The 25,018-nt window shown below is 42.5% G+C and overlaps 1 long non-coding RNA gene across 1 annotated transcript in view; it reads left to right on the top strand.

Moving 5' to 3' along the window:
• The window catches only part of LOC100894874 (uncharacterized), a 129,277-nt gene that overhangs the window by 13,350 nt on the left and 90,909 nt on the right, over positions 1-25,018 (top strand). The window contains exon 3 of the long non-coding RNA XR_008481234.2: positions 1,361-23,707. This is a non-coding gene — a long non-coding RNA (uncharacterized LOC100894874). The remainder of the gene's footprint in view (positions 1-1,360; positions 23,708-25,018) is intronic.

Below are 25,018 nucleotides of genomic sequence, written 5' to 3'. Positions count from 1 at the left end.
TAGGGAAGATTCATCAAATAAAGCCCAGGCCCCATTGTTCCTGTGGATATCTTAGGCTCCCTAGGGAGAAAGTGCCGCACAAGTTCTCTTGGGATAGAACTTTAGGCACAAAGGGAAAAGAAGCCCTTTTGTGGATTCCAAGGAATCCCTTACCCTTAGGGGAGGAAGATGAATAGGCAAAACTTTAAAAGGTCAAGAGCTTATTTAATAAGAAGAAGATTTGGGACTGTCAAGTCCTGCTGGAGGCCACTGAGAGAGAGAGGCAGCACTCACACCTGGCACTTCTGCCACATTCCTCCCTCATGAACATCATCACGGCAAGAAGCAGGGCCTTTCTGACTCGGTAGAGGAGATCTCAAAAAAACAGTGGTCATGAGACAGGGCAACAAACACAGAGCCAACTAGAGAGCGCTGAGGATGTGAAATCGGCATTCAGGCACCACCCTGGCTGGGAAGGCCAGCACGTGGACATCACCAAGTCCAGTTAGCAGGGCTATCAGCTGTGAGTGTGGAGAGACCTGCTTTAGAAGGTTTTCTGGGCAAGGTTAGTAAAACAACAGCAGCAACAGTAGTAATACGTATTTATCAAGTGTGTCATATATGTCAGGAACTGTAATCCATATAAATGCTGATAACCCATCAAGAGAGGTACGGTTACTTGTGGTGGACGACACTGGTGGCTTGCTCAGACCACCTGGGGTCCCTTTTTGCCCATTCTGTGCACCTCCAGCTTGAATGTGCTCTTGTTTCCAACAGCAAGCATTTGTAGCTACTTTTTGCTAAGTCCTTGGGCTAGTGGAGTTTGCTTTGCAGAGCTGGAAGTGCCTGGGAATTTATATCTACCCTCCTTTCTCAGCACCCTTAACCAATGACTAGTGGATACAGAAATATGAAGGCCCAGCTCCTTTGGATAAGGCCAACTCAGAGGTGTAATTTACAGTGCAGAGGTTTCCAGCAGCATCAGGCCAAAGCTAACCTCTGCCTGCTGGACTTTTGCCTGAAACTGCTTAGCTTCCCCCGTTTTCCCCTCCTGCATCCTCCGCTCAATTTCCAGTTTCCCCTGTGAGCACTTTCTTAGTAATACAAATTCTCATCTTAGGATCTGCTTCTGGGAAACCTAACTTGTGATGTTACCCCCGATTTGTACATCAGAAAACTAAAGAATACAGTGAGATGAAGCCACTTTCCTGCCTAAGGTCACACAAGTAAATGTCTGAGCTGGTATTTACAACCAGTCCTCTCTGACTTCAGAAGTTTTGTTCCTTATATTACCCACAGAGCCCATTTCCAAAGAGAGGCTTGTGTATGGAAAACTTGAAGAAAAGCTTACCCTCATTGCCATACTTTTGTTCCCTTTTAGGATTTTCTTGCCCATGTGACCAAGAATTGGTCAAAGTCACAGACATCTTTAGCAGCAACTCTTGGGAAGAATGTGATTGACTTGTCAGGATTCTTGGTAAGTGCATTTCATTTAGTTTTTGCTAAAAATGGACTCCAGTGGTCAATGGATTTACCACATTGAAATGACCCTGAATAACACCTTCCTTGTAGATGTATTTGTACTTCTATGCCAACACGGCTCTGGCAGTATCACAGTGAAGGGTGACTGCTTTGTGTGTATTTTCTTTGAAAGCTAGAGGTCAGGTAACCACTGCCAGAATCCTGACACTGTTATCTGCTTGCAGAAGAACTAGTTGGGCCTGGGGGGAGACACATTTTGGGAGCTGTGATACAGCGAAAGCACTGGCCTAAGGTGCCTGAGAAGTTGTGGCTAAAATTGGAGAAGGTAGAAGAGTGATTAAATAAATAAATAAATAAAAGCCGATCAGTGCTAGAGATAGACATTGTTTTGTACTCAGAAAGACCTGAATGGAAATCCTGGCTCATATACTTTAGATGTGTAGCTTCAGACAAATTACTTAACCCCTCTAAAGCTCATTTCTTAATCATCTGCATAATTGGACCTCCATTGCACCTAGGTTATAGAAGAACTGGCTTTGTTTTGTTTTGTTTTGAAGAGAGAATCTCACTGTTCTGTCACCTAGGCTGGAGTGCGGTGGCACGATCTTGGCTTGCTGCAGCCTCCACCTCCTGGGTTCAAGACATTTTCATGCCTGAGCCTCCCGAGTAGCTAAGATTATAGGCGTGCATAACCACACCCAGCTAATTTTTGTAATTTTAGTAGAGATAGGGTTTCGCCATGTTGGCCAGACTGGTCTCCAACTCTTGGCCTCAAATGATCTGCCTACCTCAGCCTCCCAAAGTGCTGGGATTACAAGCGTCAGCCACTGTGCCTGGCATGCTGTGATTTCTATAATGAAATGATGGATACATAGGACTTGATGTAAGTTTTGGCACAAAATAGACATTTACTGATGATGTTTGTTTTAGTGAATAGCTTAAGTACAAATAATTTTTGCTTACATTAGGTAAGCGGGAAGATCAGGAGATTGTATAAACACAGTTAGCGTGTCAATGTATATCAGTGTACACTGAATTCTAACAAACTGCCTACTCACTAATGTCTTGTTTTGTGCCTATAATTGGGGAAAAGAAGACAAGACCTATATCATGAAAGCTACATTTTCTTGTAGTAATTGTGCCTTTCACAAAATTTTTCTTTTTCTTTTTTGTTTTTTTTGAGACAGAGTCTCACTCCATTGCCCAGGCAGGAGTGCAGTGCTGCAATCTCAGTTCACTGAAACCTTCATCTCCTAGGTTCAAGTTATTCCCCTGCCTCAACCTCCCAAGTAGCTGGGACTACAGGCATGTGTCACCACACCCAGCTAATTTTTGTATTTTTAGTAGAGACGGGGTTTCACCATATTGGCCAAGCTGTTCTCACACTCCAGACCTCTTGATCCACCCACCTCAGCCTTCCAAAGTGCTGGGATTACAGGCATGAGCCACCGCATTCGGCCTCACAATCTTTTCAATGATGACAGCACAAAATATGGAGCCCATGACTCTGAATTTTTGTATTTTGGTTGGGCTCTGCAGCCTTTAGACTTACAGACAAATAGTTAATGTTTAGGCAAGAATTGCTTGGCCAGGTTAGGCTCTGATGGTTTCAGGTCCACTCAAATTCATTCTCTTCAATCGGCCTTATCTTCTAGGTGTTAAAACCAATACTCTGAGTATGAGTTGTGCAGTTGGAATAAAGAACCTCCCTCAACACAATGCAAGGTCTCTTTCTTCTACACTAACTTGCTGATGATTGTAAGTGAAGAGATAAAAGTAAATGCACTCGTGTATCTATCACTAGTTAATGAATTATAAATAATCCCTCTAGGTAGACAGATTGTCATTTCTGTGGCTAAATTTGGAGGGAGTCAGCTAGAAATTTAGGATAAAAATCACAATTTCTTGAGCCCTGTAGAATTTTTATGGAGGCTTTTGTTTGTTTTTGTCACTTGAGTTATCTGAAAGTCAATCTTGTTTGGCTTTTAACTAAACGATACCTTCCCGTAAACCCACGTCGCTCAGTTACATGCATTTTTGAAAACTGAAACTCATAGAGGACACGTTACTGGTTCCAGTGCTTTGGCTAATGAGGACATGCCCTGAGAGGAGCTGGGGTTAATGGTGGTGTTTCTGGGCTAGGGCTGTGTCATCTTTTTTCCTGTCCAAGCGTGTAGAGTCATGACAGCTATGAAGGACGATTATGACTTTAAGCAAAGACATTCCTGGGAGAGCCACCCCTCTAAAAATGGAAATAAGTAGGCAGGGCAAGAATCTCTAAAAGGCTTCTGATTTTCTCACCCCAGCCATGCTTATTCCAGTAGTTAAAGGTCCTAGAAAAATTACACCTTCGTCTTTCTTCTCACTTATCAACTGTCTGAGCATGTTTCTGATTGAGTACTTGCAGAATTTGAAAATGCTGAGTCGGCTGGGCTGCTAAGAATGGGAAGAGAAGTAAAATAAACCTTGACAAAATTGACCCTGACCCCTGCTGATGAAAAATACAGCCCAATGTGGCCACAGCACAGGTTCGAAGGGTGGTTCTTCTGTGAACTAGCTGTCATTTACCAGACGTAAAAAACACTGTCGGTCCACAGCTGAATCTGGCCAACAGAGATCTCCAGTTTAGCTAGGAAGAGTGTGGGATTGTATTTTTTATTGCAGGAAGCCCTCTTTAGTTCACCACCGGTTCTTGTCTTCACTGTGGCCTCGACATTCCCTTCCAGCTTGATCTGTGTCTGTCACCTGACTCTCCCTGGAGCTATGTAAGTCTATAACCACCTTCAGCCTCATTTTCCTCAACTGCCAAATGTGAACCAAGCCTGTTTCCCAGGGTTGTTGTGAGAGTCTCCTGTGACAGTGTGGATGACATGGCCAGAAGTGGCTGGGACTTCATGAGCTCAGTGCGCTTCTTTCTTTCTTCTTTTCCTTTTTCTTGCTTTCCCTTTTCTCTTGCCCCTTTTCTCATTCTTGTTTTCCTCTTCTTTGTGGTGTTTGCATAGTTATTTGATCTCGTTGCTAGACTTTGAGCAAGTTTTTTTTTTTTAGTCCATGGAAGCTCTGGGTTATTCTTGTTGGTCCTGAAGTGAGAGTCGTACTAAATATGTCCTCTGCTTCTCCACAATTATCTAAAAGGCACAAAAGTGATTAAACACTGAGTCAGTCATGCCCTGAGTTAAGTCTAGATTTGACCCTGATCCACATTAATTCGGAAGATGGTTGAAGATGATGACCCTGCATGCATTTTGCTTGGGGGATCTTAAAGTTAGTGAAATTAAACTGCCCCACTGTGATGGTTAATACCGAGTGTCAACTTGGTTGGGTTGAAGGATGTAAAGTATTGATCCTGGGTGTGTCTGTGAGGGTGTTGCCAAAGGAGGTTAGCATTTGAGTCAGTGGGGCTGGGAGAGGCAGACCCACCCTTTAATTTGGGTGGGCTCCATCTAATCAGCTGCCAGTGAAGCTAGAATACAAAGCAGGCAGAAAAATGCGGACAGAAAAAAAAAGAAAAGGACTGGCCTAGTCTCCTAGCCTACATCTTTCTCCCTTGCTGGATGCTTCCTGCCCTTGAACATTGGATTCCAAGTTCTTCAGTTCTGGGACTGGCTCTCCTTGCACCTCAGCTTATAGACCCCCTATTGTGGGACCTTGTGATCATGCAAATTTATACTTAATAAACTCTATCTATCTATCTATCTATCTATCTATCTATCTATCTATCTATCTATCTATCTATCCATACATGTATATATATAGAGAGAGAGTTTATTAAGTATAAACTTGCATTATATATAGAGAGAGTTTATTTTATATATATATATGCAATGAATATATTATTGAGTAGCAATGCTGACCTTGGCATTGTAAAAAAGAGGCAAGAAGACACAGCTGTAGTATTCACATGCCCTGGAAGGAGGGAAGGAGAGCCTTCTTTGAGAGCTGGGTGTAACACCTGATTTGGATACCTACTAGCTGTGACCTTGGAAATGCTCTTTAATTTTCTTAAGCATTACTTCTCTCATTTGCATGGTAAAGAGAATTATTTCTGAATTTCCACTGTTAAAACATGAGCTCTGAATGAAGAAACCCCCAAACAGGCTTTGTGTGAGCAACATGGCTGTTTATTCACCTGAGTGCAGGCGGGCTGAGGCAGAAAAGGGCGTCAGTCAATGGCAGTGGGATAGGAGTTGGTTTTGTAGGTTTGGGGTGGGCAGTGGAAAATTACAGTTTAGGGTGGTGTTTTGCAAGCTGGGAGGGGGTCGTAGGTTTGCAAGCTGGGAAGGGGTCATAGGGTGTGGAGTCATGAGGTTGACCCTGTCGGTTACAAAGTCCAATAGCTTTATTAATTGCGGTGGGAATAAGGAGCAATAGAGAACTTAAAGTTAAGTAGGCGGCTGCAGGGGTTGATAATTTCTTCCTCTTTTCATGGTCTTCCAGTTACTTTAGATTTTCCAGGAACTCATCTGGACTCTCGGTGCAGGTCACAGAGGTTAACATGGTGTCCATAGGGCTGTCTGGCAGCCCAGAAGACCTTACATTCACTTCAAAAGTTTATTTTGAATTTCCAAATATAGAAGGTTTAGTCCAACAACAGTGTTTAATATGCACCTTCTATGTGCAGGGTATATTATGCCTGGCACCAGAGACTCAAAGATGAATACAGCAAGAGCATGCTACATATGCTAAATGATGAACTATCGCATTTACGTAAAAGAATACATCATTGTTATTATAACCCAAAGGGCTGTCCCCTTCTCCCTGGAAATACATCTGTTATCTCCTCTGTCACCCATGCAGCTCAGAGCTCTAGGATTTATTTCTCTCACTAGTTACAACAGCACATAGTACATTATACAAGGATGATTATTTAAAATAGTGCTTCTGAAATGGTTTATTCATATGTATACATATATGAGTTTCAGGGGGTGACTTACATCTTGTTCTTGAGAAAGAATCATGACCCATGAGGAAAAGTATAACACAGAATATCATGAAGCCAGGGCTGAATTCAAACTGCTTTATCCCCAACTTTCTGTAAGGTCCTGGAGTACTCATTTAATTTTTCTGAGTTTGAATTTCCTGTACTCAGGGAAGAAGAATCTTGCCCCGACCACTCCAGATGTTTCCCATGGAATAAAGATGGTGATGGGTATAGATGTGTTTTTAAAAAATTGTCAGTGACAGAAAGGTAAAGGTTAGCAGCAGGACTGACACCTAATTTTGGCCTTTACTTGGGACACCTGGGGAAGAAAGAAATGAACCAGGAAAATTCCCTTGCAAGCTCACGAGTAAGCAGATTTCCTGGAAACCACAAATAGTGTTTACTAGCAGAAGATAAAGAACAGTCCTCAACTATTAACTACTTTTAGCAGAATATACCCAGTCTGTGTCAGTGGTTTATTGTAAACAAACCTGAAATCTATGAATACATGAGACACAGCTCACTGGAAAATGTCACATGGCTATGTAATTTGTTTGCTAATTGCTGTGTCTTACTATTGCTCAAGTGTGAATCAAAAGCAAACTTGGTCCTAGGTATTACCAGCGATTCATGTTGAATCTCATTTGCATTGTCTTTGTGTTATAACAGGTGCCATCCTAGGTAAGGCAGAAAAAGGCATAGGTGGAAAAAGGAGATGCCCCATAGCTGAATTGGCTCCTCTGTTCGAGCAAAGTACAATATGCAGTTGTTAAACCTCACATGGGAAGTCTGAACCAGAACAACCTTGGTGCAGGAGAAAACAAACATTTGGAGGCAGTGTTGATCGTCTTGACCTCTCTGATGGAACACTGCTCGGCAGTGTCTTGCTATTTCTGGTAAACCTTGAATCAGAAGTAAATTTGTTACTCAGCATCACCAATGGCCCAAGATGAGTGTCTCATTTGCATTATCTTTGTGCTTTCTCACGTGTCCCTCACAGACAAGGCATTGTTTGTACATCATTTTCGGACATCACTGAGGGAGTTTCTGTAAAACCCAATCTAATCTTTAAGATAAAGCTTTTGTGTATGTGTGAGATATAAGTACATGAGACTTATGCCAAATGGCTTCTTTGGGCACAGGCCTAGGATGCTGGGGCTTTGCTGACTCTGTGATAATCAAAGAAGCACCAAGTTAGAAACAGCTCCGGGGGCAGTGGGGAGGAAGACTTGGTCACATGGTCTACCCAGTGGGTGTGGTCACCAATGTCTGCAGGCTGTCTTTAACCCTGTAGCCATATTCCACCTGGTCATTCTTTATTTTTGGATCTCCCTTCCCAGGATCCCCCCCCCCCCTGCAGCCTCCAAAACAGTCTCCTCTGAGGTCTATTAGAACAGTAGCATCCCCCCTATTTCCTCCCTTCCTGTCATTGATCTTGACTTACCTGCAGCAGGAATGAGGAAAGCCTGGACTCCCCTCCCAAGTGCCCTGCCCCTCGGCTCCCTTTTTTCACACCTTGCCCATTGCCATTTGGAAAGGCAAGGGATAGAGGCAAAGTTAGATGCAACAAGTAGATATTTTTCTTAGTCTAGGTAATGTTCTTTAGGGTAATTAACCCAAAAAGTCAAGAAAGAAAGATTTTATCTTATTGGAATATGCAAAGTCTCACTTTTGCAAACCCCAGACAGAAAAAGAATTGGAGAGAACAGTGGCTCTCTTCCTTAGCTCTCTACCTTGACTGTAGAATTTTCAATGGTGCTTTGAAAAAAAATCTATTCCTGGGCCCCATCCAGACTAGTCAAATTAGAATTTCTGAGTGAGGCCCAGGCATGGGATTTTTAATTTGTTTTCCAGGTGATTTTAATGGGTAGCTGTAGTTGCAGACCACTGGGGTAGCAATTTTGTGGCCATTTGCTATTGTCTTTATGAGCAAAGTCAGGCAGTAAGAGCATTTCAGGGCATAAAATGGCTCAGGTCTAAAATGTTTTCTATTGTAAGATCAGCTATGTAAAATGAAAACCCAGTGCCAACCAGGGCATTAAGTCAGCCCATGTATAAGATAATTTCTTCTGAAGTTTTTGGCACTAACAAGTCCTGAGATGGTATTTTCCAGTGAGAATGGGCTTAATGACCTGAGTACATCTATATGCCAGAGAAATAACCTGATTGACTTCTCCCTTTTCAAGTTTATCAACTTGAAGAGGATATTAATATTTTTTTCCATTTTAACAATGTGCCTTACAAGTGGAACATTATGAACAAGTGTGAGATCCATATTATTTCAGGGACATGACCGTGCACACCTCCTTCCCACTCATGGAGGAGCTGACACCACTATTCTCAGGAGAAAAATCACAGAATTTCTATGGTATTCCAGAAATTTTGAACTCTGGAGCCAACTGGATCACATTAAGGACCCAAGGGGGAGACATATTTGTACTCAATGTCTGCACATTAGCAATTTCTCTCTACATAATTTTGCTCTTAAGGACGATAGAATGAGGTCCACTTTAATTAAATGCATAAGGAACACCAATCCACTTTGAAAGGCACCACTAATCCACTTACTGGTCGCCAAGTTATGCAGATACTAATGAGACTTTCAAGAGAACAGGCATAAGAGGAAGACAATTTACAGGAAATATGCTTGGAACAGGTGCTCTATTGTATATATTCCTCATGGTCAATGGCTACCAAGCAACGCCGAAGTTAGTTCATTGTGCCCTGCCTCACTTACGGCTGTGTCTTCTTTAGCGGGTTATTTATGTAATAGAAGCAGAATCTGGTAAGTAAAGTAAGAAATTGTGGATCTGTTTACAATTTGGTTTCCGTGCTCAATTGCACATCAGTTTGGTCTGCAGTTAATAAACTTTTATGTATGTATTCCAAACTCCAAGTTTTTCTGTATACACCCTTATAGCTTTAAATTTCAGTCCTGCAGGAAACTTCAACAATTAATTATATGCTATTCCATTTATTGTTGTTATTATAAATAGTTTTATGATACTGCTTTTTATTTATTGTTTTCTTAAATAGACACTGAAACTTCTATAGCAAATTAATCAGAATATAACCATTGTTCAGGAAATGCTTGAATATTTTCAGCAGAAGCAAAGAAAAGTATTATCAATTTGATTGGAAAAAATAGCTGAGCTGTCTGAGAAATATTCCAGGGGGAAGATCATTAAAAATCTCAGTTCCATCCCTGCCCAGCTACAGAATCTCCTCTGAGAATCTTGCAGTTCTCCATTAAAAAGCAAACAAACAAACAAACAACCCCTCATGTGATTCTGATAGACTCAATCCTCTATATCTGGAAATTAGCCACGTGTTCATTTAGGGCTGAAGTGGGGAGAGTGAACTTGTATTGATTGTGTGACTGCTATATTCAGTCTCTTATTTATTTATTACTCATAATGATTTTATAAGATGGGAATTACTATATCTGTTTTATACTTCAGAAAACAGTCCCAGAATTACACAACTAAGACAACTATCAAATTGGAGATTTCAACTCTGGAACTGCCTTGAAGTCGACTCTAAGCAATAGTAACAGGAATACACACATACATATATATTATACATATATTGAAGGCACTGGAGAATAGGCAGAAACTGGAATGGGTTCTCTTCTTGAATAAAGAGCCAGCAGACCAACACTGAGTGAATTTCCTATCTTTTTACACTTCTAGCTGATAAATTCACTCAGCACTGTATGGGTAGGCTAAAACTTGACAAAATCCATAGTCTTACTAGCTTGAAGAGCTAGAAGACAGAGTCTAGGGCTTCCCCAGCCACTGCAAAGAGAGGAGAAATTCTGAAGAGAACCAGAAAAGGGGAACCCCCACATTGTATGTGTTAACTCAGTCCACTTCTCTGGCTGATCACACAACCATGGATGCTTAGGGCAGAATCCAAGTATCTCAGTTAAGGTTAAAAGAACTGATCTGAGAGTTTGAAGTTTGAGTACAGACATGTTACCTGACCATTAAAATAAAACAAAACAGTAAAACAACAATAAAAACAAAACTCTTTAGAGGAACATAACAGAATCCAGTGTGTCTACAATATAACACAATGCCAAGAATATATGCAAAGAAACAGTAAAATATGACTTAATAGAGAAGGTATTTGATGAAAACCAACCTTAAGGAAGATGAATTTTGTGTCTTAACCAACACGTCCCCCTCCCCCTGCTCCCAAGGCTCAAGAGAAACCTTTTAAGAAGGGGAAAGTAAGCTGGTGAAGATGGCATTCAGGCTGGGCACTACCTGTCTATGGGGTTGAATGCTCCAGAGAGGGATTATCGGTCAGAATCACAAGTTCCACAGGTGTGTGGAAAGATCTTGCATCTATTTCCTGATGTTTCTCCAAAGGGTGAAACTCAACAGCAAGCCTCTCCAGACAGAAATGGTGCTTATGTTCAGATGGGTGCAAGGACTGGAAGACTCAATTTTCATGGGGTCCTTGTTATGCTTAGAGAATGTTTCAAGAAGGAGGAAGAGGTCAATAGTTTTGAGTTTTACTGAGAGATCAAGAAGGTGGTCAGTATTTTTGTTCCTCAATTTACTTGCTTGTAAATTAGACAAAGTTCAGATTAGCAACTCCTATTTAGCAAAGGCATTCTGCAAAACCATGACAATACTGAGTCATGGCAAGATGCTCTATACATTCAACTCCTCATTCTACCTCAGTGTATTTTAAAATACTCTTATTTTTCATCTCCCACCGCTGTCAGGGATGTGGTGGCCATCATAAATGCACCAAGATAAAGTTTTTAATACATGCACTTTCAAATTTGCCCTCGTAAGTATGTTAGGGTTCCTGTTTTACAGATGCCATCACTCAAAGCGCCAGCCTTGCCAGTCCACTCCGCTCCTGCTCCTAGTCATGGTCAATCTTTTCGTATAATTTAACACATCCCCATTGATGGAGAACCCACACTATATATCTTTCAAGCTGTTTCAGTCCAAGTTCCAAAGGATAGCAGAAAATGTCAGTGCTTTTTGCAATGGAAGAAAAGGGTTTGGTTGTACAGTTTATGCTTTCACAGAATTATTGTAGAGTTTGTGTGCCAGGGTGGGGAATTCACCTGCCATCATGGCCCTGGTGGCAAGTTCATCCACGGGAATAAATTTCCTGATGAGAACTTCATGCTGAATCATAGGAGTTTTGGGATCTTATCCACGACAAATGATGAGCCCAACACAAATGTTTCCTGGTTTTTAGTCTACACTATTCATACTGATTGGTTGGATGGCAAGCTTATGGTCATTGGTGTGAAGAATGTGGAATCTATGGACGGGATGAGTTATCCTTCTCAACTCCCAGGAGCACCAGGAGCCACCAGGATCCCACCAGGATCATCACAACCAGGTGACCACAGGCGATGAGAGAGATAACTCATCCCCTCTAACACAATCAAAAGAGCAGCAGTGTGAACAACAGCAGTGTGGCCAGAAGCTTCCTGATCATTGTCATAGCAGGCTAATTGCCACTTGCAATATTGAGGAGATTAAGGTTCTTCTACCAATGGCTGTGCCCTTAGGGTCTCAGTTCCCCCAACTTATTTTTTCTCTTTCCAAAATGTCTTTTCCAGGAAATATACTCAGCCAGGTGGAGTGTCAACTTCCAACATGTGACAGCATGTGTGATCTCAGGGGACACACTCTCTGTAGATGAGTAGAGCACAGACCCATGGTCTGGCTACTTAAGTGCCTTGACACTCTTGAGGTATCCATAAGATTTTTAGTAGGGAGCTCACTTTATGTGTTAACAAAAATCCAAATGGAAACATAAAAACTTCTTTCAAGTATTAAAAAAAGTAGTGGAAGAAGGGACAGGCTTTTTCTGCCTCACCTTAGAGGATGCAATAAGAACAAATAGTAGAAACATTTTGGTGAGGCAGAGTTCAGCTTCATTTAAAGAGAAACCTGCTGACTCTCAGAGCTTGAGTTGCTGTGAGCTACCCAGTCTCTGGACCTGCAGTAAAGTGATTATGAAGCAGATCGTCAAGAGAAGCTCCTACAGTGGAATGACGTTTGGAGGAAAGAACTTCTAAGGTGCCATAATTGACTAATTTACCTCCTGCTCCTCTGCAACTTATAGGACCATCACAACCAGGTGAGCCACAAGTGTCTGCATTAAAAATAATGGCTGACTCCTCCCTGGCTGTGTTTCAGCTGCAGTCCTCAAAAGTCCAAACCCACTGTTAAAACACAGTTAAAAGATCCTCAGTCATGCCTATTCAGGCTTCATCACAGAAGCGTCATTTTTTTCTCATGGATTTGCTTGATTGTTTGTTGTTTTCCCTTATGTTTCTCTGTAATTCTTGGAGATGACTTTTTTATTCCAGCAGAATCAGTCTTATGAGAAAAGCATGCATGGTGACTTGAAGTTTCCATTTTTGGTGGTTAAGCAAGCTCAGAAGGGAAATTAATTATGCCAGAGTTTATGGTCAAGATATTTTGTGCTGCAATTAATTTCCCATCTCTTTTATTTCCTCTGTGGAATATTAAGAGCACATGGTTATTGGAGAACCCTATTTGGGGTGAGTCAGGCTCTCTTAGGTCTCTTTAATATTTCCCAACCCTTCTACTTAACTTCAAATGTCATGCTTAAGCATATGCTCAGGCTTTACCCTGAGGCTTTGCTTGAAGGGTAAGCTCACAGAGAACGTAACAGGCAACTACTTATCTGTTAAGGTTGTCCAGGTTGACAGAAGAACATGGGCGTTGCTGAGTAGTGATTTGATTTTACTCCCCTTGGATATAAGTGGCAATTAACCCCGTACAAAAAGAATAAAGAAGTAATTAATGATTGTAAATGTGAAATGCTTCTCATGCAAACCATTTCTTTATTGTTGTGATTTTTAAATTTAGCCTTTGCAGGGTTCCCATTTCAAAGACTGCTAGACTGCTAACTAGCTGTGCGATCTCAGGCAAGTCACATCGACTGCTTGAATTTCATCGGGAAAGTAAGATGTGAATATATGTTTTTGTTCCCCAAATATCTTACTTCTAAACATCATATAATTTAATATCTGAACATGTGTCTGAGGTCACAATATTTTACTTTTCTCATTGTTTTTGTCTTCATGTGGAATATTTCGATGACAAGTTTAGGGTTTAAAAATGAGGGCATCTTTATTTCTGTTCTGTTAAAGTTTATGTTCATCATATGATACTTAATTTTCTATTTCCAATTCTCTGTTGAATTTAGACCAATTTATGTGACTTGTGCGCTAATACAATGTGAGCAAAATGACCTTTGTAGCTTCCGGGATTAAGAGTGAATGATGATTCCTCATTCTCCCTCTTCCTCCGCTACTGTGACTAGCCTGGGTCTCTGAGTAAAGACAATGTTGAGTAACCCCTTCATCTGCAAGCAATGAACATGAATCTTAAATTTGCTGTTTGAACCACTAAGATCTGGGGACTGTTTGTCACGCAGTGTAACCCCTCCTATTCTGACTAGCATAAGTCTCTGCATCCATTTCAAGGAGATTATTGACACATAGCATTTCAAATAACTTACACATTTTCATAGTCAGAATTGACAGATAAACCATGCCTCTAACACTTTTACCACAGGGAGGACCTCAAAATTGGAGCTCAGATCAGGAGGCCATGTGGGTTCTTGGCTTCAGGCAGGAAGGAATTCAAGAGTGAGCCAACAGATAGCATGGGGAGAAATGCCAGATGTGGGTGAAGGGGAGGAAGACAGCAAATCACACTGCCACGTGTGTACCTATGCAACTATCTTGCATGTTCTGCACATGTACCCCAAAACCTAAAATGCAATTTAAAAAAAAAGAATAAAAGGGTGTCTACTCCATAGGCAGAGCAGCCCTCAGGGCAGCTGGTTGGCTATTTTTATGGTTATTTCTTGATTATGTTAAACAAGGGGTGTATTATTTATGAGTTTTCTGGGAAAGGGGCAGAGAATTCCTGGAAGGGAGGGTTCTTCCCTTTATTAGACTATATAGGATAACTTCTGGAAGTTGCTATGGCATTTGTACACTGTCATGGCACTGCGGGGAAATTCCGTTAGTATGCTAAGGTATTATAGTTAGCATATGAGCAGTGAGGACCACCAGAGGTCATTTTCATTGCCATCTTGGTTTTGGTGGGTTTTGGCCAGCTTCTTTACTGCATCGTGTTTTATCAGTGGAGTCTTTGTGACCTCTAGCTTGTGAAACAAGTCCTGCCAAATTCCTAACTCACTTTCACACTCCCTGCTGGGAAATTTAGCCACTAGAGTCCTTTAGTTTACTCATTCAGCAAAAACTTGCAAGTGATCCAAATTAACCAACTGTTGGCCTTACCTCATATAATTTCTCATCTTCCTGTAAAATATTTAGTAAACAACAAATTTTAGTCGGTAGCGAATTGTAAAGGATCACGATATTCTTAAAATAGAAGACATTATTTATACACATAATTGTTGCAAAGAAACAAACCACTGTGCTGGTTTCAGATCTTTTTGTTTTTTTTTTCTGATGTTTCCACTGTTACATCTGATTTTTGAATGGAATAACATTCACTACAATAATTGAATCATTTTGAGGGTAAGAGATCTGGCCCTAATCCAAATTTACTGAGTGACATAAATTCTTTAAATTTGCTTTTTAAGATACCTCCCTTGAAAACAGGCCTCAGAAAAGCACAGAATAGAAGAAAGTGGAGAGTTTTTCAAGTGTGCTAATGGTTGCTGTATTGTTCCTATTCTAGTAAGATCCTTTCTTCTTCTTTTTCTAAATGACCTCCCTGTGTGTTCTGCTCCTCCCTCAAGTTTCTAATAAAGGGACTCAGCAAAAAGAGAATAAAGGATTTTCTGGGATGGTCTTGGAAGTGTACAAAAAAAGAGGATATGTGATGAATGAACAGCAGAGCCAGTTATGGAGTGTTTGCCTTGGATGTTCTAAGCCCTCCCAGGTGGATTCAGGAGGGCAAGTGTTGGAAGAGGGAAGACTTATGGAGCAGAGGGAGAGAACCATGTTTTCAGGTACAAAAGCAGATCTGAAGGCCAAAGGGGAAATCAAGCCAGGGAACCAGGCTTGGTGCCATCAGGAAAGGCAGTCAACAACAAGAATCAGCGACAAGGACCTTGTACAATCTTACAAAACAGATGCAGATGGCTGATTTTCTGCCAGCGTGGTTCTTCCACTGCAAGTTCTGCTATGAATTTGCTTCAGAAATGTCTCAGAGGCAAAGCATACTCCTGGTGGGATTCAGCTGCCATTTTGTGACTTAAAGGCTGACCTCTAGCCTACGATCTAGGCTGGAATTTCTAACGACTCTTCCTCCTCCCCCCGAGTCCAGCAGCTCTTCTTCCGTTACACTGTCTCAGTGAATAGCCTCTGTCTGTTAGTCCTGTATTCCAAGCCAGACCCTTGGAGTCAGACACAGTTGCTTTTTTGCCCTCACTCCCCACATCTACTCGATCATAAGTCCTGATATTCTTATTTGAGAAAGATCTGTCCAATCCAGACTTCCTCTCAGTCCCCACCCTCTCTGGTGGGTTTTCCTGCCAGGAGACTTTTCCTGCTCCATTTTTTTTTTTTCTGACATGGAATAGAGTCGATCTCTTATAGAAGAAATGGGTGTGTCAGAATCTCACACATGACAGGATGAGGGAAATGGGGACTGTATTTTTCTGAAGAATCAATGATCCCTGAGAAGTTAATACAGAGGATTTGGGGATTAATAGGATGGAAGAAATTTGCCAATGTAGGTGTCTCTTCTGTCAAGCTTCTTGTCTCTCTCTAAGTGCCACGTCTGGGAGCCATCACAAACATACTACATCCTAAACAATCCTAGCTCAATAGAGTGAGACCCAGAAAGACACTGAGGGGTTCCTCTTCAAGATCTGGTTGCTGTCTGAAAACCTTCTGCATCTTGGAGTGGTTGATACCAGAAATAACCACTCATTTCAAGAAAGACTCTGGCTCCACCCCTTAGGAATATGGTCTATCTGGTGTCTTCTAGTTAGATACGCTTGAAATAGCGCACCTAATATGTACTGGAATGATACCCAGAAAAGGCTGCAGTAGGAAGTTGGATAAAGGGGGAGGCCTGGAGCTAAGGGCATGGCATTATGGAGGCGGGTAATGGGTATTTTCACACAGGCATGATACTCACTCCTGCAAAGGATAACGTTGAATGCTCAGATCAACCTGGAACAATGGCTGCATTTGAGAAGAGAAGGATGAATTTTGGTATATTGTCTCAATACCCTGAACTTTGTCTAATTTAATCTTCACCATACCCTGTTAACACATTGGGAAGCAGGGGTATAAAGATGTTAGATCAACAGCTCTCAAACACTTAAAACTTACTGAGGATCCCAGAGAGCCTTTGTTTACACAGGTGATTTCTATTAATATCTGGTAAAAATTAAAATAGAGATTTTTGAAAGACAAGAATATACAAGCACACATTCCATGGCCATCAGAATAATGAAAACATTATGCATCTTACAGCCTCTGGGAAACTCCACTGTGTGCTCGTGAGAGAATGAATGTGGGAAAGACAAATCACATTGCCATATTATTTAAAGAACAGTTTTGACTTAGCATGGCCCCAAGAGGGTCTTGGGCACCCTCCAGGAACCCTGCACCGTACTTTGAGGTTTAGCTGACATGAGACCAAATGTTCCTTTTACTCCTGTTGAAAACTTGATGCTAAATAGGAAATAATCCAGGAAAGTACTCTTACCTAAATGTTTAGGTAAAAGCAAACAATAGAAATTCACACAGTAGGCAGGAGCCATCTCTATTGGAATACAGATTTCTTCTGATTGATTTGCCATTTGGTTTAGGGGATCAACAAATTCACTTGCTTGGGCTTTCAATATGGTCCCTTCCCGGGGACTGGAGCCCACTGTGTCCTCACACACAGCGGAGGCCAAGGCTCTCAACGTGCTTGACTGTGGGCCCTGAGGGCTGGCCACTGTGCTAAGGCACAGGGGGCCACGTACGACAGACTCACTGCTGACATTACTCCACTGCTTTTCTTGCTAGGAAAAAAGGTGGACTCATGGCTCAACTGACTTCCAGAAAACAGAAATTGCCGTCAGCCCCCGGCACTGACTGAAGTATCTCAAATGAAAATAATTTAAATTAAATTTGACTGTGTTTTCTAAGAGCTTTCTCAATTCACAGTGAAAAGCAACATCCATCAACCATGTGCCTCTGCTCAAGACCACAGACTAAGTCTAATTCACTTTTCCATTATGGAACCCTAGTCCCTTGGGTGCATGGAGAGAGGAGGTCATTTCTTAGGGCAATCATGGTGTCCATGCAGCCAAATGTCTGTCCCCAAGCTGTGGCCCAGGTCAGCTGGGCTTTAAGGATGTTGCAGCCTTCACCTCCATTTCACGTCTGCTGGTGACACGTGCCTCCAGATTTATTTTCTTTATAGTGACTCGGCCCACATTGTTCAAAGAAGATATTTACCAACCGCATCCCATTGGCTCAGCTCTTCAACAGTCCATGAAAGCCCTTTCAGGAGTTGTCATGTACATTTGTAAGTGCCTGGAAATCAATGCTATTTAGCCAGTGGTTGTGACCTTTCAGACACAAAGATGATTTCAAAATGGCATGAGAAAGATAACATTCAGTGATTCCAACACAAGTCAGAATTTCCAATACTACTTCAATTACCCTCTCTGGCAAAAAAAAAAAAAAAAAAAAAAAAATGGAGAACAAAACCAAGCTTAATTTGCTTCCAAGTCAGCTCTCAAAGATAAATAAGTAGAGAGGCTGACCTGACTCACAAAAAGAGAATCGAATGCCCAGCTCTTACCCATTTGTCAAAGGTCACGGCAAGGTGATTCCAGCCTTCCTTGAAGACAAGACCCTCTGTGGGTTAGAAGAGAACCAAGACTTGAGATGAACACCCTGGCTCCCATCTTAATTCTGCCTCGTGATTCTGTGTGAAAATATCCTCTCTGTACCTCAATTTCCCCATCCATGGAATGGGATAGTAACACTAGAGTGGTTGTTAAATTTACCTCAGAGACTCAGAATACAGTTTTGAAACCTCTAAAGTTCTTCTTTTTTTTTTTTTTTAATTTTTTTCCAAAAGCAACATACATCTATTTTTTAAAACTTAGATCACAGAGATTAGCCAAAATAAGAAAGTAGAAATAACTTGAAATTCCAAATCACCAATTTTTCTTCTAGGCACACATGCCTTCTTATTTTATTCAGTTATTTATTTAGTTCTAAAACTGGATTATATCGAACACACTAGCTGGAACTTGCTTTGTCATGTTACACTGTATAGAGTATAGCTTTTAAAGTCATTACATATTTTTTCTATAACATAATTTATAATGAAATCCAGCAGTTGTGTGTTTTTAGCATAATTTATCCCTCCAATTATCAAGTATTGCACATTTATGTGGTTTTATCTCTTTTCTTTCTTTCCTCTCTTTTTCTCTTTCTTCTTTTACTTTTTGCCTCACTGTCCCTTCCACTCTCTCTCTCCTCCCTCCTTTCTGTCTCTATCTCTTTCTCTCTTTCTTGGCGTTTGTAAATGACACAGCTGGAGACTCTCCATCCCCCACTGTGGTAACAAGAAGAGCAGGTACCCTCAAAACAGGTGGTAGCCACGTAACTTAGGCTTGGCTGACCATACCCTTTCCTAGGATTTTGAAACTAGACTGAAAGAATGCAGAGAGAAGTGAAAGGGTTAGAATGCCTTCATTTCAGAAAAGGTGCTATCCAGCAGTTTGTGCTGCCAAGACCATTTGGATCTGCTTTCTGTCTATTTCAACTCCAGCTCCTCAGCATCCTCTCCTACTTCCCAGTGATCCTATGGGATGCTGCAAATCCCTCTGGTGAATTTCCATCTGGCCTAAGGTAGCCATTTCCTATTTCTGTTTATTATTTCAAAAAAAAATCTCTAGCAAATGCAAACAGGAAGCATCTGTACATTGTACAGTACTAATGTGACATTTTAACATTTTAAATTAATCAAAGGAATGACTTGCAGCCATTAAAATTAAGGATAAGTCTATAATTTTGGTTATGCTGGTATTTGGTTTATTTTTCTCTGTGAATGCCTGTTTGCCCCTGGAAATAGTAAACGTTGTTGCTTTTTTAGCTTGCCAAGTAAATTGATATTTGTTTAATCTGCTAATGAAATCTATTAGTGTCATGGCTGGAAACTGTTGGGAATAAGTTTCAGCTGAGACCCAGTTTTTATAGGCTATTTATGAACCCCAGAAAAGAAAGATTTACTATCATTTTTATGGAAATGCTCGCAGGACCATAACTATGGTAACACAGATGGCATAGTTGTAAAATGCATATGTATGTATGCAGAAAAAGAAGAACCGTTAGGTAAATGGATGTTAGAATCACCTGTGAGTGAGAGGAAGCTTGCTGTGGCATGGTTTCTGTTCATCCATATGGCCTAGCAGAGCAAGCGACAGGATGACTTTTCTTTGCAGTCTTTTGTCTGATATTTTTTTAAGAATCCATAGTTGGGCCAGGTACTGTGTCTAGTGTTACTCTCCCATTCCATGGATGGGGAAATTGAGGTACAGAGAGGATATTTTCATACAGAATCACAAGGCAGAATTAAGATGGGAGCCAGGGCGTTCATCCCAAAGTCTTGGTTCTCTTCTCCTAACCCACAGAGGGTCTTGTCTTCTAGGAAGGCTGGAATTACCTTGCCGTGACCTTTGACAAATGGGTAATCCCAGCACTTTGAGTGGCCAAGGCGGGTAGATCACTTGAGGTCAGGAATTTCAGAACCTGACCAACAACATGGTGAAACCTTGTCTCTACTAAAATACAAAAAAAAAAAAAAAAAAAAAGTTGCCAGGTGTGGTGGCAAATGCTTGTAATCCCATCTACTCCGGAGGCGGAGGCAGGAGAATAGCTTCAACCCAGGAGGGGAAGTCTGCAGTGAGCCAAGATCATGCCACTGCACTCCAGCCTGGGCAATGGAGTGAGACTCTGTTTCAAAAAAAAAAAAAAATCATAGTTGAATTCCTCATGGTTAGTCTGCCTAGCAGTACCCTTATCAAGGGTTCACTGTGAGGCAAACTCTCTTGAGAGCTGGCCTTCGGGGATCCACCGGGGATTAGCCAGGGGCTCCCAACTTAGAACCAAGTGCAGAACTGTGACACTCAGGACAGCTTAGGGCCCTCCTCCTAGCTCCAGGTCTTCCTTCCACTTCCTTTGGTAGTACCTAGTGCTGCAGAATAGAGCCCAGCCACCCTAAAAGTGCTTAAGAATCAGACGGGTTTGAAATTTAGAATCTGATAGAGCTAGTTTTGAATCCAGTTCAGCCACACTGACCTGACAAAGAATTTATCTAACCAGTTCCCTAGTATTGGACATCCTTTCTAAATACTTAGGTTCTTCACTCTTTCAAATTGTCATAAGGATTTAGGAGATAGTGAATATCTGGTATATAATGGTATGTGAAAACATATGTAATAATAGTATATAATAATATTGGTGGCCATTATTATTTTGTAATAATTGTATTTGCCGGTAAGATATTTTGGGGTTTAAGGAACCGCATAAGTGCTACGTAATGGTTTATTGAAAGAATACTTATGGGAATTAGAAAAATAGTAATCCTGGCCACGTGAGTGGTAATAAATATGGGGAAATTCAAGCAGTGGGACTAGGAGACCCACAGTCTATCTGGGCCTCAGGACATACATACAGCTGGATCATGACTCAGCACCCAAGGAAGTTGTGGGATGTGAGTGGCTGGAGCCCATAGCTCCCCACTCTAGGCTTTCCTGCTCACTTGACTCCCCTCTCTGTGCTTCTCATTAATTTGAATAGAAACTAAAATTTTGTTTTAAATATTATTTATTCTTTCACATGTAGAGCAGCTTTATTTTCATTTTTATTTATTTATTTATTTTTGAGATGGAATCTTGCTCTGTCATCCAGGCTGAAAAGCAGTGGCATGATCTCAGCTCACTGCAGCCATCCCCTCCCATGTTGAAGTGATTCTCCTGCCTTAGCCTTTCCAGTAGATGGGACTACACATGTGAACCACCACTCCTGGCTGATGTTTGTATTTTTAGTAAAGATGGGTTTCCCTATGAGTTCAGGAGACTCGAACTCCTGATCTCAAGTGATGCACCCGCCTCAGCCTCCCATAGTGCATGAGCCACTGTGCCCCGCCCAGAGCAGCTTTATTTTTTATGGCTTCATAGCATCTCATAATACGGGTATACTGTAACATATTTAACCACGTTTCACCTACCAATGGACTATTAGATAATGTGGTTATTACAAAAAATGTTACATGAAAATTTTCTCTTTTTTGGCAATTTCTCTTTTTTAAGACAGGGTCTCTGTCACTCAGGATGGAGTGCAGTGGCATGGTCTCAGCTCGCTGCAGCCTCTACCTCCCTAGGCCCAGGTAATCCTCCTAACTCAGCCTTTCAAGTAGCTGGGATTACAGTGCATGCCACTATGCCCAGCTAATTTTTGTATTTTTATAGAGACAGGGTTTCACCATGTTGCCCAGGCTGGTCTAGAACTCGTGGGCTCAAGTGATCCACCAGCCTTGGCCTCCCAAAGTCATGGGATTACAGGCTTGAGCCACCATGCCTGGCTGAAATGTTCTTGATTATCCTTGAACACATGCTCTTAAAAATGTATTTAGTTGATAAATAAAAATTGTAAATATTCTAAGGATACAACATGAGTTCATACATGCACACGCTGTGTACTGATTACCACAGTCTAAGTAGTTACCACATCCGCGCCACCCATAGTTACCATTTGAGCGTGCATGTAGTGAGGACACTTTAGATCTGCTCTTACCAATTTCAAGTAAATAATACTCGACTATATGTGGTTAACTATGATCATAATACTGTACATTAGCTCTCCAGAATCTACTCATCTTATAACTGAAAGTTTGTACCCTATATGCTTTTTTTTTTTTTTTTGAGATGAAGTTTCGCTCTTGTTACCCAGGCTGGAGAGCAATGGCGCGATCTCGGCTCACCGCAACCTCCGCCTCCTGGGTTCAGGCAATTCTCCTGCCTCAGCCTCCTGAGCAGCTGGGATCATGTTGACCAGGATGGTCTCGATCTCTTGACCTCGTGATCCACTCGCCTCGGCCTCCCAAAGTGCTGGGTTTACAGGTTTGAGCCACCGCCTGTATGCTTATTAAACAGAAAAAAATGTTTCTTGTTCTTCCCCTTCTAATGGGTAGCTCCCTCACCCTCTCTTCTGCATTCTCTCTCTGTGTCTCATAGCTTTTTTCTGCTGCACATTTTCAGCTTTCAAATGCGTCAGCTTCTTCCTGACTCCAGCTCATGCAATGCCTCTCGGCTGCTCTTGGGACGTCTTTTCAGTTCCTGCTGACTTTTCTGCCATTAGCAGTGCAGAGTTCATGTATATCAGAGCCTAGCTCCTTTCATTGGCCAGGGGTCTTGGATAAGGTGGGGGTTCCTCCCACGCTGAAAGTCCCCTTCTTCCACACCCCTTCGGACTCCATGGTTGGACCCCCTTCCACGAACACTCCCTTCATGGAAGCCTGTCTTCCCCTCCCAAACTCCATCTCTATTCCCTTACACTCAGTGTGGAAGCTGCTTTCCTCTCCTGGATTCCCATCTTTCTGGATTCTCTCACTCAGCGTGAGAGTTAGCTGTTTCTCTCTTTCTCTGAATAAATCACTTTACACAAGCACTTCGGAGTCCGGCATTTACTGCGCACTATGCTGTGGTCCCCTCTTTCATTCTTGAGAGGGCAGGAGGCCAAGAACCTAGAGAAACATCCTCTCAGGGGAGCTGAGGGCACCCTGAACCCCAATATTACATTCTGGCGAGTCAGCCAGGAAAGGGGTACACCAGAAAGGGGGGTACATTCAGGAAATGGGCACACCAGAAGGGGGTACAGCCAGAGAAGACTTCAAAATCGTGAGTAAACCCAGCCCCATTCTGTCCTGTCTCTTTAAGAACACCTGAAGCGGCCGCAGCCAGGCAGGGCTGTGGGGAACCGGAGCAGCTGCGGCCCAGCCTGTCTTAAGTGGCTCGGGCCAGGGGCAATTAAAAGCGGAGTGTTTTTTTTTTTTTTTTACCTCCATGCTCTCTGCTTTCCCTCTCCTTCTCTAGCCTTTGGATATTATCTCTGGGACCAGAACCTGCGGGAGCCTGTGGGGCGGAGCCTGCGAGCACTGCCCCCAGCGCCGTTTGCTCCTTGCTGGCCTGCGGGAACAACCTCGCTCCGGGAGAGCGCAGCGCTCAGCGGAGAAAACAGCGGGAGAGGCCAGGTACAGCCCGAGCCTGCAGGGTACCGGGAGCACAGCGGCCTGGCACGTGGTTCTGGTAGGCCTCTTGGTGTTCCCCAGTCCCAGGCAGCGGTGTACAAAAAGGCTTCCCCAGGGCGGTCGCCTCCTGGCCGCGGGTCCTCGTGTGGGCAGCGGCTTGGGGAGTGGCCCAGGTGCGCACGTGGTTCTGGCGGGGTCAGCTTGGTGACCAAAAGCCGAGGAGTCAGGGTGTGGGGTGCGGGAGACTCATATCCTACCCAGCAGCAGCTGCGAAGCCTTTTAAACTGACTCGGCAGCAGCTTTTTTACTCCGCCTGCGCAGTTGAGGGATTGCAAGCAGCTAGTGGCCGGCAGCCCCGCCCGGCTTTCGGGCAGGCCACATTGCCTCAGGGTGCAGCACTCTCATTGAAAATACAGCTAATGAAACACCGCATATTCTCACTCATAGGTGGGTGATGAAAAATGAGAACACATGGACACAGAAAGGGGAGTACTAAACAGTGGGGTCTATTGGGGGGAAAAGGGGAGGGCCAGTGGGAGGGGGAGGTGGGGAGGGATAGCCTGGGGAGAAATGCCAAATGTGGGTGAAGGGGAGAAGAAAACAAAGCACACTGCCATGTGTGTACCTACGCAACTGTCTTGCATGCTCTGCTCATGTACCCCAAAACCTATAATCCAATAAAAAATTAAAAAAAAAAAAAAAAAAGAAAATACAGCTAAGGAAATTTCTACTTTCCATTGATGCAAGTGACCTGTTTGCACAGTTGTTTAAGGTGTAAGGCCTATAGCCACAAGGTTGCTGGTTCAAACCCCTGGTGGAGCTGGGGGTTTTGGGGTCTCGATTTTCGGAAATCTTGGGGAAATTCCGAAGCTGAAGGCTATGGGACTGTATTTGGTGTATAATTTGTCTTGCTTAGGATTGGCTTTCTCTACGGCAGAACTTTTCCATCTAGAAGATCATAGTTAAACCAGTTACACGGCCCAAATAGTCCATGGCAGGTCTCACAACCTTAAGAGCATTTTTCTGTAATGGACAATGGGTTGGGAGAGGAGGCCCAGGTCCTGAAGGGGCTGTTCTGGCCTCAGCCACGCCCAGCCTACCTTCTTCAAACTGTGTGCTCTAATGGCCCCACCCTAGAAGTTTGCACTCTGGGGCAGTTTTATAAATTGGCTTGTATAAATTGGACTTCTGCTGGGAAATATTGGTACCTGTATCCTGGGCCTCACTGGCCTCGTCAGGGCTCGTTGTTATGTGACTACCCAACCCAATAGCTCTTCTCGTTCCATGCCCCTATGGTAGTCACTGGAGGTCCTGCAGGCAGTGAGTGGTCTTATGATGCTGGTAGGTTGTGATTGGAATCCAGTACATG

This window comes from Callithrix jacchus, chromosome 5 (genome assembly GCF_049354715.1).
Source record: "Callithrix jacchus isolate 240 chromosome 5, calJac240_pri, whole genome shotgun sequence".
NCBI classification, from domain to species: Eukaryota; Metazoa; Chordata; class Mammalia; order Primates; family Cebidae; genus Callithrix; species Callithrix jacchus.
Note: the sequence above shows the minus strand (reverse complement) of the source record. Positions and strands in the feature narration are given on the sequence as shown.